General features: G+C 43.8%; 1 long non-coding RNA gene across 1 annotated transcript in view; it reads left to right on the top strand.

The window, feature by feature from the left end:
* Positions 1-13,927, top strand: part of LOC133046561 (uncharacterized) — a 68,059-nt gene extending 54,132 nt beyond the window's left edge. Inside the window, exon 3 of the long non-coding RNA XR_009690533.1 lies at positions 13,474-13,927. This is a non-coding gene — a long non-coding RNA (uncharacterized LOC133046561). The remainder of the gene's footprint in view (positions 1-13,473) is intronic.
* Positions 13,928-15,300: the final 1,373 nt, after the last annotated feature.

Here is a 15,300-nt window from a genome sequence, read left to right as displayed (position 1 = left end):
TAAGTGCTGAAAAACCTGGGTATGAAGTCTTGATTATCTTGCAGACATTTTTCAGCAAATTTCTATACCACAAATCCATGCGGAGTTTGTCATTTCACTTTGGAAAAATCAAGTAGAGTTGACTGCTGCTTGAGGTCACATTTTCTCAGAACAGTGATGCAAAACAATGTCCCCAGGTCATCCTTGGATTACTTTACCTGTCCTAGCTGTGTTATAAAAGACAACACTCATCCCACCTAAGAAGCTAGAAAGCTCCTTCTAGGAAGGAATATCTTCTGAGACTTGGAGGCAATGCCTAATGACAAATGTATTTCTCTTTCTAAGAGGAATTAATATTGAAATGACTTGGTCAGATTTCAGGACACTGATGAAGGCACATTTTCTAGTGGGAGGAGTCCCACCTCCAGGCATGGCTGTGTGTTTCTGCCTCCATCTGATCATGTTTAGAACAGGACATTGGCCCTGGATTGGTTTTCTGTTTCTCTTCTGTTACTATGCTGTCATCTAGGCAGGATCTCTCTCCTTTTTGCACAGAAACATTTAGGTATTTGGGAATTCTCTTTGCATTTAAATTGGTGGCAGGAAAAGAATGACCATAATGCTTCATCAAGGACTCTTGTCACGTTCACCAGGGACCTCTGCTGTGTGGGTCCCGTGTGCCTGGTGTGTGGCAAGGCGGAGCTTTACATCTCAGTCCCCACTGCCCTGTGTATACACGTCCCACAGGGAACTGCAGATGCAGCTGGAGGTGAGGGATGCGGACGCTGGTGAGGAGGATGGGGGCAGTGCTTACTGAGCCGAGACAGAATTTGGACCTTTCTGTATCATTGTCTCATATTTCCATGTCACTATCTTCTCTCAATTTCTAACATATTTCTCCTTGGATGCAAATTAGAAAACATTTTTCCTTGGGAGCTCTGTTGGAAAAGGCCACTCTGTGAATGGAGGTAACTCTGAGATGTGGAAAAAAGAAGAGACCAAATAGGTCCCAGCCCCATTGTGAGAGCCTAGGATACAGAGGGTTTGAAACCCACTTTGTTTCTAGATTTTCTAGTAATGGATCTAAAAGTTTTCTTCTGCTATGGATTCAGGACATTTTGAGCCAGGGTTTCTGTTAATGAAACTAAAGTAATTATAAGCCTGCAAGGATGATTTCCAAGGCAGGAAAGTTTGGATGAGGGGAGAAAAGGAGGAAGGCAAAACGGAGTGTGGCCAAACAGAAACTTTCTTTACTTCAAAACTTGCCAGCAGCAAATCTTGATCCCAACTGTCTGTCTGTCTATCTGTCTGTCAGTCTCTCTCTCTCAATCTCTTTCTGTCTTCCAGAGTATTTCTGGGGTCATTGTGGGTGAATGGCAACATATTTTCCAGCACACCGGGAAATGTGACTTTACCTAGAACATAAGCTCCCACACACTTGGTTACCTTGTATGTAAAGAAATATAGTACCTGCTTCACAGGGATGGGGGAGGAATGAAGAAAATAGCGCATGCAACTCCTAGTATATAGTCTGTGCTCGATACTGACGAATCTTTCTCTTGCTTTGGTGGTCTGACTAAGGAAGGCTTAATAATTAAGTTACAGATGAATGTTGAAGCATCTATTCAAAAGTAACTAAATCTATATAAATGCAAAGATGTTTCTAATGTAATGATGTTGCTGCCAAATTTTATAAGGCCTAGAGTTTCATATAATTATTTAATTACTTTCAAAACAACTTTTCAACAATAAGAATCTCAATGAGAGAGCAAATATGGCTTTTGAAATAGATACTGATGGATTTATTGACATTTCTCCTTTTAATTGAAATGGTTATGGTACAGTTCCATCGCTTTGCCCCACTTAGACCTGGTGGGACTGATTGAAGGATAACTAAATTAATTAGGAAAGAAATCACTATTTTTGATGAGAAAATACTTGAAGATACAGGGAATACTTGAAGTCCTGTGTTTTTTTTTTACCCTCAAATCCTAGACATTTATGTGTAGAAGACTCAACATATTTTCTTCTGGACGTTTGAGTGAATGGGGCCTGGTACCTGGCAAGAGCTAGGTCCTGAGCTGTTTACTCATGGTAAAACCAAGTGCTATTCTCAAAAAGAGTTGATGCATCATGTTTAATGCAAATTCCCTTTCCCCCTCTATAACCAATAGGTGCACGCAATGGTATATGTTTACAGTTCATTCCAGTTTGAGTTAAATCTGTGGGCTTCCCCCATGGCTCAGAAGTAGATCATCTACTGTGTGCTGCTATAGGGAGGTTTTATAGCTTAAAATTCTACCCCGAAGCATTATGGTTTCTGTGGTCTGTTTTAGGATTCATCCTTCAGTTTATTACAGGAATTTTATATATGTCATTTGTTCCTATTTTATGCTGTTCCAAATTGTGAACATGCCACAAGTAATTTCCCTTTTTCTTCTTCAAAACCTTGTTTATGTTCTTTGGAATGCTTACAAACACATCTAGATGTTCTGAGGAGCTGTCACTTACATGCCTCTCTGGGATCGCAATGGCTTTGACCGTGAGAATTGGCATCTTGGAGATCTCATGAGAAAGGGCTCTCCATCAACATTCCAGACCTGCAACACGCCATCCCATTGCCCCATCAAGTGAGTGCGGGCCACAGTGAGACTGAATGAGGCATATTCTGTGATTCTTTGATGATGTGGATGAACGTTTTTTGAGTAACATTTTATTTGGGAACAATGTTAGATTTATAGAGAAGTTGCCAAAGCAATACAGAGAGTTTCCATACACTCCTCACCCAGTTTTTCCTATTGTTAACATCTTACATTACCACAGTACATTTGTCAAAACTAACAAGCCAACATTGTTACAGAACTATTAAGTAAATTCCAGATTTTATTTGTATTTCACAAGTTTCCACATTAATGTCCTTGTTCTGTGCCAGGATCCAATCCACCACGTTGCATTCAGTTTTCATCTCCTTAATCTCTTGTCTGTGAGTTCTCGGTCTCTCTTTTCTTTTTAGGGTTTTGACAGTCTTTTGAAGAGATCTGGCCAGGTATTGTACCAATGTCTCTCGTTTTGGACATATCTGATGTTTTCTCATTAGTTAGACTGGGGTTGTGGGATTTGGGAAAGAAAACCACAGAGAAGGTACCCCCTCACCAGTGTGCCTGTTATTGGGGGTACACGTTATCAACATTAGTTTTCACTGATGAGGTTAACCCTGATCATTTGGCTAAGGTAGTATTAGCCAGGTTGCTCCACTGTAAAATTATTATTCTCCTTTTCTATACTCTAAACTTTGTTCTTTGGATGCAAATCACTAAGTCCAACCCATGCTCAAAGAGGGAGAGGTTTAAGCTCCATTTCTAGAGGGATATCTACTCATAGCTGTTGGAATTCTTCTATAATAAAGCACTGTCGCCTGAATGATTTTTAGAGATGTCAATGTAATGGAAGTCTTCTGAAGCAATGAGGGGTCTAGTGCTGGGTGTTTGGGAGAAGTGTAATCTTTGATCTTCCCACCTGTTTCCTTGAAAGCATTCAGATACGTGAGAAGTTTGCTCAGGCAGTTATTTCTGCATCACCCAGACAATAGGACCACATGCTTTAGATCCTCTCTGGCATTTTTCCAAGCATGTTTCCACCATATGGCCACTTAGAACCTGCATTACCCTTCAAGATCATGGCCCTGGTACCCAGGGCCCTGGACTTTTCTGCTCAAATGACCTTCCATGGTCTTCTTTTCCAAGTCTGAAGCCAGAAGTCATCCTGGGTCACTGATGCAGAAACTTCTAGGCCTGAAGGATGGTCAAATGACTGCTGTGGATGGAGCCTGGCTTTGCAGCCTGGATGTTCACATGTGTGGACAGAGATACAAGATAGAACTGGATTTGGAGCGACTGAGTTTGGGAAGAGGGCAGTCCACAGGTTAGAGGCTGAAGGTGGTTCTCCCCTAGATGCCATCCTCTGATGTCATGTTCTGGTACAAATTCTGAGAATTCTACTCTCAAATCAGACCATCCAAGTTGTTGAAAAATAATATCTGATAAGGTAGGTGACTAGAACATATCTAATAGCTTGCTTGTGTGAGTGATAATTCAAATATATGGCATGTGGTCCTCTATTTATACTCTTGCCTTAGGCTCTGAAAATATTTGAGGTATACCTGCTTATGCACAAATTTGCATATGAGAAAATGTTGGCGCTATTGGCTGTAATCTGCTCCCCAGCTCCAGTACTGTGGAATACCATGCCCTCCAGAAAATGGCTAGCACTGTGTCTCTGGGGTCTTCCCTTAGGACACAATTTAACTTCTTTGAAAGGCATGAGTGGAGAGGCTTCTCTGCTGTCATCACAGAGGACTTGTCTTTGCTTTCATCTACCTAAAATCCCCTTTTTATCTGCTGACATCTTACTCTCACTCTTCCTCACCTATCCAGCACTCTATTTTCTAAAGTTCTCCTTTTTCCATGAAGATTTCCTTGATTCCACGAATGCCTTCTTCAAAAATACGGTACTGTTACTGATTTGTAGCTGTGGGTTTCCACAGGTCACTGCCCTTTTCCTCTGGGAACTTTGAGTGCAGTTCTAACATGAGACTGTCAGGTTTGAATGAGCAAGTAGCTCCTGGACTAGGGGTCTGCATGCGCCCAGCTCTAGGACCTCCCAAGTTTTAACCGAGAACTCAGCATGGTTTTACACTCTATGTGCTAAGTACATTATATTTTAAGAGTCTATTTAAATAAGATGTATATGAGAGCAGGGCTGAAAGAAATGCTTAAGAAAAGTGGAAATAGATGGTTACTCAGTAATCATTATTGATTCTTTCATTGAATCATGATTTTCTCCTAGGTTTATTAGAATATTTTCTGTAATTCATCTTCAGTCACTTATCTGACTCAAAAGCTCTTTGAGGCAAAGATGAGAAGCTCTAGGATTTCCAGTAACCCTAGGAGGTGCAAGGGCCCTGCAGCCATTGTCTACTCAAAGAGATTTATTTGCTCTTAGAGGTCACTTTTCTTTTCCAGCCATGCATGGCACCTCAGCTCTCCTCTTTCTTATAATCTGTTTTTTTTTTTCTTATAGTCTGTTTTTTTTTTTTTAAAGTACATATAAAAGAACTGCTTTTCATTGTTGGGATGAAGCCAAAATCCACAGAAGGCAAGTGAACCAGAGAATGATGTCCAGGTTGGAAGGAACTTGTCCTCCTTTTGGGTCCCTTCTAACATTATAAAGTATTAAAGGAATATTATTCTTCCTACTTTTTTTTACAGTTTTCCTTCTCTAATGATAATATATTCTTTTCCATGTTTCTAATTGTTGCTTTCGAAAATTAGGTCACCATGTCTATAAAAGAACATACTTAAAGGAGCAGAAAAAGAAATCAAGGTTTTAAAACAGAGGTGTGAAATGATTTCATCATAAAAATTCTATAGCAGGGGTCCCCAACCTCCAGGATCTAATGCTTGATGATCTGAGGTGGAGCTGATGTAATAATAATAGAAATAAAGTCCACAATAAGTGTAATGTGCTTAAATTATCCCAAAACCATTCTCCCACCCCTCCACCCCCACCCTGGTCCGTGGAAAAATTGTCTTCCACAAAACTGGTCCCTCCCGAGTGCCAGTTTGTGTGGGGGCCTGTGTTGGTTTTCCTCTGGTGAGATGGGAGATACCAGAAGGGTTTGAGAAGAGGAATGATAAGACGTGACTTATGTTTCAAGGGTAGCTATGGATGCTTGTGCAGGAAGAGAAGTCAATGGCCAGTCAGTTCAGGAGGCTGCTGCAGCAGCCGGGTGAGGGGTCACGGGGACTCGGGCCAGTGTGGTTATGATGCAGATGACGAGAAGAGGGCAGATTCTAGAGATATAAGTGTACATATGTGTATATATGTACTTCATACTAAGCAGTTTACTGAGCTATACCGTGCAGTTCATTCATTTAAAGTCTACAACTCAAGGGCTTTTAGTAAAGACAAAGATTTATGCAGCCATCACCACTATTGATTTTAGAACAGTTCCATCATTCCCAGGAGAAATCCTGCACCCCCTTAGCCATCATTCCTCAATCTTCCCTCAGCGCTAGCAACCCCAATCATATTCTGTCTCTATAGATTGGCCCATTCTACATATTGCATACACATGGAGTCAAGCAATCTGTAGTCCTTTGTTATGGCTGGCTTCTTTCACTTAATAATGTTTTCAACCTGGATGTATTTTGATAGTAGCATTGAGAGAATTTGCTGACTAGTTTTTTTTTTTTTCTTTTTTCTTTTTTTTTTTGAGCAGCTGAGATGAGGAAAACTGTAGGAGGTACAGGTTTGGGGGATTACCAAGAGTTTATTTTTAGACATGTTAATTTGAGATGTCTGTTGGATATTTAAGGTGAGATGGTGAATTGGCATTTGATAAATGATTTAGGAGTCCAGGAGAGGAGGTCTGGCTAAAGTTAAAAACTGGAGCGCCACTAGCTCATACATGTAAGTTTTATCTTAATGAGATTGGTAGTTCCTGGAAGTGAGAGACAATTTTATATACTGAGACCCTCCAAGTTGGGCTTTCCAGGTGGTGCTAGAGATAAAGAACCTGCCTGCCAATGCAGGAGGTGTAAGAGATCTGGGTTCGATCCCTGGGTAAGGAAGATCCCCTCAAGGGAGGGTATGGCAACCCACTTCAGTATTCTTGTCTGGAGAATCTCAAGGACAAAGGAGCCTAGCAGGCTATGGTCCATAGGGTTGGAAAGAGTCAGACATGTCTGCAGTCAGACACAACTTAGCACACATGCACACCCTCCAAGTTACAGGGATCTTCCTTACAAACATCTCATGTTCATAGTAGTGGACTATTACACAGAGGCTGGCCCAGTCTCCATTTATACCAACCTGGAGGCTCAGCCCAGGTGACAGACTCATGGAGGGAGTTCCTCGAGGCAACTCTTTTAAGCTATCCCTGTGTCTACTTCCACAGCATCAAGGGTGCTCAGCCTGGAACCCTGGAACTGTTCTCCTTTGCCCATTCTTTGCACCTTGCTTTCCCTACCCGTGACTTTCCCAACCACTGACTCTCTTTCTGCTTTGTCTTACTCTTAGTATTTGATGGAAATTATCATCTTCTCAAGTGCACTAAGCCTTGGGTTATCACATTCCAATTCTCCACCTCAGTATCTTGCAGAACAACCTGAAATGACTCACTCTAGTCAGCCAACCTGTGGCCTTCTTGCATGCTGCTCCCCTCCTCCAAGGCAGTGTCCCAGTCTCAGTACTGTTTACGTTTGGGGAAGCATTTTGAGTTTTTATTATGGGAGCTGCCTCGGGCATTGTCGGGTGTTAAGCATGTTCCCTGGTCCTTAAACATCAGATGTCACTACTATGTCTCTACTAGGTGTGAAAACCAAAAGTGTCTCCAGACATTGCCTGATGCTCCCCATGGGGAAAACTGCCCCTAATCCCCCTTTTATAAAACATTGCAAAAAGGGAAAATGTAATTCTGACTGAGGCCATGGCCAGTTCTAAAATTCAGTTATTCTATAGCTACTGTATGTTGTCCTTTACTGATGCATATACTGAGCCTTTTTCATTCCTCCTAGTATTTTAGGCTCTCTAGACTTATGATCACTTGCATTTTTCTCTCCCTCTTTTATTTTCTCCTTTTTTCTCCCTCTTCTAAATTCATCTGTGAGCCACAGAATGGTGATACATGTGGAAGATAAACAGAAATGAAGGCACACTCACGTGTTTTCTAGTAGAAGGGAAAATGAGAAGTTATACTATCATGAAGAATCAATGCTACCTGTCTGGAAAGTTCTTAAAAATATAAAAAAGTCCATCTCTGCAATATCATCTGTTGCTACCTCCTGATTGTGGCCTGATGTAAACTATTTGTTAAGCACCAAAATTAGGTTGAATAAAAACCCATTTGGATTTAATTTAACATTGCTGCTATTGATTAGTAGTTTTCTAAGAGTGTGGCTTCTCACTCTTGAGATCCAGCCTGGAAACAGTGAGAACCAAAGGGATTGTTTGGGGATCATACACTTGAAGTTCCAATAAATGACTTTGAAATGAACTCTTGGGAAACGGAGTTCATTCTAAGCTGGTGACAGCATCTGCTTTTTAGGACTGACTTACAGCACAGGGTCAGTGTGCAGAGACTGGAAATGAGATTTGTCAAAGTGAGGGTGTTCCAATGTGGCTTTAAACCGTTTTGTTTCTAGCACATGAGATGGAGAGTTGAGAGGAACAGTGTTAAGAGTAGTTCCTGGCACCACCCGGCAGCATCCATTATGTTTTTCAGTAAGTGCTGCTTTGCTAGATATTGTGAGGAGTTAAAAAAGTCATCATGGTCCTTAAGTATTATTCTGTTTATTAAAGCAGGCAAGAGAAATAGGAAAATGTATAGAAAATGCAAATATATGTAACTGCATTGATGTTGCTATCACCTTGAGAGCTGAATAATTGTTGCCAGTGGGGACAGGATGAATCAGGAGAGCCAAGTGGGGTCAGTCAATAACCACCCAGAATGAATTGCTCATCAGAAGCGAAGCTAGCACAGACTGATAAATAACAAGGTTACTTGGTCTGAAGAAAACCTGCTTCCTCTCAAGTCGGTAATTATATCAATACAGAGAAAAAGACAACTTGGCTTTTGCTGGTTTACAGCCAGATGATGTTGTAAATCAATTACACGTCCACAGGCACCCTCTCCTACGGTTGCCTGGCAGGGCACAGGCAGCAGCTGATCCCCAGTTGCAGGGCCCGAGCAGCTTAATGGACTGCCTTTGCACCGAGCATGTGTCTGCGGAGGAAGCCTGGGCTCATGTCTACGCAGAGCCATGCTTGCAGACGTACCGTGCCCACTAATTACCTGGGGATCTTGTTAAAATGCAGATTCTGATTCAACAGATCTGGGGAGGAGCTTAGGAGTCTGTTTCTAATAAGCTCCCAGGTGATGCTGATCTGTGGAACGTCCTTTGATCAGAAGACTACTGGGGAGAAAGAGAGTCCATCAGGGGAAAGCGAAGCGAAATTGAAAGAAGTGAGAATAAAAGTAAGAAACGTGTGGATTTAGTCTCCGCTCCAATCCCTCTTGTTTTGGACTCATCTCTTTTCTCCCTTCATGGCTCTTTACCCCTTCCCTTCTGTGCTTGTAACCCCTGTATACACACTTGGCCAAGGGATCCTGATTCCGTGGCTGTGGGCTGGAGCCTGGGCACTGGGATTTTTAACCAGACGATTGGCTCCTCAGATGACTCTCATATGCAGATGGATTTGAGAGATGCCGATTAATCATCTTTTAAGAGAAGGAAATGGCACCCACTCCAGTACTCTTGCCTGGAAAATCCCATGGACCGAGGAGCCTGGTAGGCTACAGTCCATGGGGTCGTGAAGAGTCGGACACGACTGAGCATCTTCACTTTCACTTTTCACTTTCATGCAATGGAGAAGGAAATGGCAACCCACTCCAGTACTCTTGCCTGGAGAATCCCAGGGATGGGGGAGCCTGATGGGCTGCCATCTATGGGGTCGCATAGTACCGCCTCCGTCTGCTCCTTGCTATGAGCCACCAGAGCTCAGGGCACCTGTGTGCCATTGGGGAGAATGGCGATGTCTGCTTTGCTTTCACCAGCTCTTCCCTCTGGGCGCATTCTGTATTTTTAAGTCTATGAGATGATGGTGCAGCATCTTTCATCTTATGAAATCTTGCACTTGTGGGGTGGAAATCTTTCTGGTCAAGTTCTGGTTAGATGGATTTCCTTTTGGGTTTGTGCTGATTTCTTGAATGCCAGGGTTGGTTGAGGGCAGGGCGCATTCACGGAAATTCACTGTCACGTGGACGGGTTCTCTGTGTCCGGCTGATTCTGGTTCTCATGGGGCATCTTGCATTCTAGTCGAAGGGCTTCTGCTAAGAGATGGATGGCCTCATAAGCACAACCCTTTGAGTGCCCACTGGTGGCTCAGACAGTAAAGAATCTGCAATGCAGGAGACCTGGGTTCGATCCCTGGGTAGGGAAGATCCCCTGGAGAAGGGAATGGCTACCCACTCCAGTATTCTTGCCTGGAGAATTCCGTGGACACAGGAGCCTGGCGGGCTGTAGTCCATGGGTCACAAAGAGTCGGATGCAACTGAGCAACTAACACTTTGGGTTTTTGTTACTCCTTTCTAGAATATCATCTTGACAGTCCAGATTTCATAAATGTCACCATTGATGAATGGAAGTATCTGTACTTGAAAATGAACACGCCAAAGTCAGCTCAGACTATTTTTCTCCCTGCAGCTTCCTGTCATTTGTGGTGTTCTCTTCATAAACCACAGGGCTCGGCAGTAACTTGCGGCTGTTTACAGAGCTCCGGCAGTAATTAAATCAAATTGGATCTGCTCTGTTAGTATGGTGAGGAAATAGACTGACATCCATTATGTACAGGCTGGATGTGGGGGGGTGGGACAAAAACAATTCTTGTCAGTTTTGTACATGTTCAAGCTCGGGAACGTGTGAAGGAAGAGAAATCTGTGTGGAGTGAAAACAGAGGGCTATGTCAGAAGCAGAATTGCTGCTGGAACTCAGCGGTGCTGGGTTGGGAGGAGAGGAGAGGAGAGGCCAGATCTCTGTGGTGGGGATGAGCGGATCACGTGTAAGTGGACGGACACACACTCCTTGGGTGTGCTGGCCGGACTGCAGTCAGTCTGCGACTCATGATGTCCCGGAGACAGGACATCTGAAAGGAGCTCCTGCCCTGCCTTCCACGCTGGTCCTGCTCCATTCTGTAACTCCCGTGTGTTTCTTCACGAAATTAATCACATTCTGAATTAACCCTATTTATTTGATTACGTACTGTTTTTCCTTCCCACTGAAGTTCTAGCCGCCCGAGAACAGGGATCTTATTTGTCTCGCCCATTGCTTCGTTCACTGTGACTAGAGGCCATTAGGAGCTGTATTAATTTCCTGTGGCTGCCATAATAAGCTACCACAACCTGGGTGGTTTCAAACAGCAGAAATTTACTCTCTCCTGGTTCAGGAGGCCAGAAATCAGAAATCAAGGTGTTGGCAACGTCAGTTCCTTCTGGAGGCTCTAAGGCACAACTTGTTCCCTGCCTGTCTTCTAGCCTCTGGTGGTTGCTGGCAGCCACTGGAATTAGTTCCTTGGCTTGGAGCTGCATGCTTACTCCGATGCCCGCCTCCGCCCTCACGTGGTCTGTTCCTCATGTGTGTCTGTGTTTCCTCTCCTCTTCTCATTAGGACGTCAGTCATTGGGTTTAGGGTCTGCCCTTCTCCAGAATGACTGCATCTTCACTAATTATATCCACAAAGAGGTAAAAGGAGAAGGGCTGGAAGAGGATGAGGTGGTTGGGTAGCATCGCCAACTCAATGGGCATGAGCTTAGGCAAACTCTGGGAGATCGTGAAGGACAGGGAGGCCTGGTATGCTGCAGTCCATGGGGTTGAAAATAGTCGGGCACAACTGAGCGAGTGAACAACCACAAAAGACAGTCTTTCCAAGTCAAGTCACATTCTGAAGTACTGTGTCGACACGGATTTTTGAGGGATACTGCTCAACCTTCTACAGGTGCTCCACAAACATTGTTGAATAAATGAGTCATGGGAGGTTTCCGTTGACCTTCAGGTGGAAGTCTCAGAGGCAAGAGTGGACAAAAAGAAACGCAGGGGCTACCTGTGATTCTCAACAATCTAGGAGACAGTTCAGTCTTATCTGCGAGGGCAAAAGCCCAGTGTTCTCAGGAATACTCCAGTAGAAGGACTCTGGAGAAAAGACTTTTTTTTTTCCTATGAAAGCTTGGTGGATTTCTAGGTAGGGGCCTTTGTGATATTAGCAGGGCTCTGGTACTAAGCTCCTCACCTGTAACTGGGGGTTCTGACCCTGGACCCGCTGCTGTGCTTCTCAGGAAACTGAATGACCTGGGGGCACCAGCAGGGAAAGGTTCCAAGGATAATGGGAGCATCTTGAAGAAGTATTTGAATTTAAAAATATTTTGAAAAACTACCCGAATCATCATGATGAGAAAAATGAGAATGTGCTTGGATTTCATTATATTATAATTTAAGTTTCCTTTTGAATTTCATATCTGCTGGAGGCACTAGAATATTCTCAGCACTCTCCAGTGGGTTTAATCCAGCCCTTAGGGAACCTCAGTATCTCTTTCTAAGCTGTGGGCAGTTTCTACTAGAGGTTTAAGTGGATTTCTCATGTCTGTAACTTGGATCATGCAAGATAAAGCCCGAAGCAGGTTAAAGACACTAAGGAATCAAGAGGCCCTGCCTCATGACATGGAAGTGACCTTTCTTCAGCCAGAATGGCATCTCTGAGGGATACTGACCAGAAAGGGCAAAGAGGAAAATGTGTTCTGGTGGAGACACTAGGGATGCCATACTACCTGAAGTCCAATCAGAGTAGAGCGTCATCTCCTTGCCTTTTCCTCTAACATCTTGCGGGGGCACTGAGACACAAGCTGGCCACCCCCTAAGCAAGGTCCTGCTCTGTGGATCTTTGGATGGGTGATGTCCAATAGCCTGTTGAAGATTTTCTTTCTGCATTGTTGTTCCTTTGAGTGTCCCCCAGCCTGTCTATCATTAGATATTATATCTTGGTCTCAGCCATGCTTGAAGGCCTTAAAGCTCAGCTCAGGGAGTAGTATTTCAAGGAGAAAGACAACAGTCTGGACAACTAGTAGTGAGTTGGCAAGTAATGACCTGTGCAAATGATGAGTTGAGTTGTCAAGAAACAGGAGGCTGACTGAAGTGCAGGTGACAGGATAAATCTGTGTGATGTGCAGGTATCTCCAGCAAGATTCAGAAATAGTGGAGGCAGGAAAATTCCTCCCCAAACTAGGCTTCTTAAAGTTCTGCAGAATGGGTTTTCAAGCTGCTGAGCGTTAAAGGTAACATTGACTCGTGACAGTTGAGGAGACGGGAAACCTGGATTGTATACTCTAATTTATATTCATCCAGAGCTGTTGGCTTTTAACTTTTGATATGTCCTGATTGAAGCTGTCTGCTGATGTTATGTATTTTTCTCACTTATTTTTATTTAGTGTCCATGGTGAATTTTCAGTTGATCTGTGCCTTGCTTATAAAGCACCACATCACAACCCCTGCCCTGGGAGAGTGTGGTTGAGCTGCTGAACCTGGCAGCCAGTCTGAGCAGTGCTGTGTGTGGGGCCTGTGTGGAACTGGGGCTGTGCCAAGTCCTGAAAGGCAGACAGTGATGCTCACTCACAAAAGTGCTGGCTGTGGCCAGGCATTGCATGGGAGAATCATTAGCATATGATTTTTTTTTAAAGTATTCCTTAATTCAGAGTGGCTGTATTTATTTTTGTGTTAATAACTAACAATGTCTCATTGGGTGGACTCGGGAAATAAATGTTTCAAATCATGTGTCCTCTTAAAAAAAATGACTGGAAGCTTGCACACATTTGCATTGTATGGTTATCATGCTTGGGAGTAAAGTGAAAACCTGGTGACTGACCTGCTCCCTTGCCTTCCTGTTACAGGAGGAGGGAGGTCCCTGACCTGCTCCCTTGCCTTCGTGTTCCAGGAAGAGGGAGGTCATTGCCCATGCAAAGGACGCTGCAGATGCCCAGTTAAGCCCAAGAACCCCCTCTGCTTCAGAGTTGATGACATCTTCTGCTCCCCAGCAGAAGGTTGAGCTTGAACTTTTTATGGGCCCTGATAACAGCTGGGGATTCCTCTCCCCCTCTGTTTTCCTGCCACCCACAGCCTCCCGAGAGGCAGGATAAAAGAGAATGTTGTTGCTTTTCCTTTCTTCTCTAGCTTTGATTTCCTCTTCCTCCTCTATGTTTCAGAAAACGGTAAAACAAGCAAACAAATAAAACAGAACTCAGTCCCTTCTGAGCTTTGCTTTCCTTCCTGGTCTCCCCTGCATCAACTCCCCTGCCCCCGTGGTCCTACACCAATTCCCTGCTGACTTTATTCTCAGTTTCTCCTCTTTCCTCCTTGTACTAGTTAGGATTTGGGTTTGGCTGCTTCAAAGCAGAACAAATAACAGTGATTCAAACTAATGAAAGTTTGAATCCCATATGAAAATATGTGATGGTCGGTGATCACAGGGACCTGGGCTCCTTCTAGCTTGTCTCAACCTCTTGCTGGGGAGCTCCCTGGGTTCTCCCGGTCACTGTTGATGCTCTGTGACCCTCACACCTGAATTAACTCCCAAATAGAGGGAGAAGGAATATATAGGGATACAGCACCACCTGGTAGGTCCTGGAAATTGTCCTCAGTACTTCCACTAGCATGCTCGTGACTACATCTTTTGGCGTCATGGCTGCGAGACAGATTGGGAGAGGAAGCCTCTAGCTGGTGGTCAAGCATTCTGCTAAAACCAAGGGGTTGTGTTATCAAAAGGAGAAAGTAGAGAATGATATGAGGGGACAAATCCACTCTTGCTGTTAAATTACATGTTGGAAAGTGATAGAGGGTTATGATAAAGCAGATTAGATTCAAAGTAGCTCATGGAAAAGAAGAAGGAAAAAATGTTCAACTACTCCAGTAAGTCCAGATATATTAGTCCCCCAATCATGCCCGATGAATATACAGACCCTGGAGCAGCCCCTCAGCAGTTCTTGTGAAAAGTGAAAGTGTTCATCCCTCAGTTGTGTCTGGCTCTTTGCGACCCCATGGACTGTAGAACTACCAGGCTCCTCTCGCCATGGAATTCTCCAGGCAAGAATACTGGAGTGCATTTCCATTCCCTTCTCCACAGATCTTCCTGACCCCGGGATTGAACCCAGACTCCTGCATTGCAGGCAGATTATTTACTGTCTGAGCTGCCAGGGAACCCCCCCTGCAGGTCTTACAGGGAGCAAAAGGAATTTCATGGCCGTTTATGCTAAACCAACGTGGCTCCAACCCAGCTCTCCCTCTCACTTGCTGTAAGACTTTAGGAAGTGACATAACTTCCCTGAACTTGGATTTCCACAGCTATTAAGTGGGGACCGTAATACCTTCTTTATTGTGATGATTAGCGATAATACATGAAAGTTGATTCTTATGGTGGTTGCAGCAAGGTGAGCTTGCAAGAAATGCTGGCTGGTGTAGTTTTCCACAAGATAAAAGTTGTTTTGGAAGCTGTACTGGATGTCCCTGAATTAGAATCCACAAACAGAAATGGTAATTACTATAATGCCAGTGATGGCATTGGAACTCTGTGATGAGGAACTGGGGGGAGCTCCTGATGGAGCCTAAAGGAAGAACTCCTTTGGGTGTATTAAGTTGGATATTTCCAGAAGGAGAATTTGAAGGCAAGAAAATGGGAGGTGGTCCAGGAAACACTGATAGGAAGTGGGGAAGTGAGAGAAGGG

The sequence above is a fragment of the Dama dama genome, chromosome 25 (assembly GCF_033118175.1).
Source record: "Dama dama isolate Ldn47 chromosome 25, ASM3311817v1, whole genome shotgun sequence".
Lineage (NCBI taxonomy): Eukaryota > Metazoa > Chordata > Mammalia > Artiodactyla > Cervidae > Dama > Dama dama.
The sequence above is the reverse complement of the archived record's forward strand: the minus strand, read 5'-3'. Positions and strand labels throughout refer to the sequence as shown.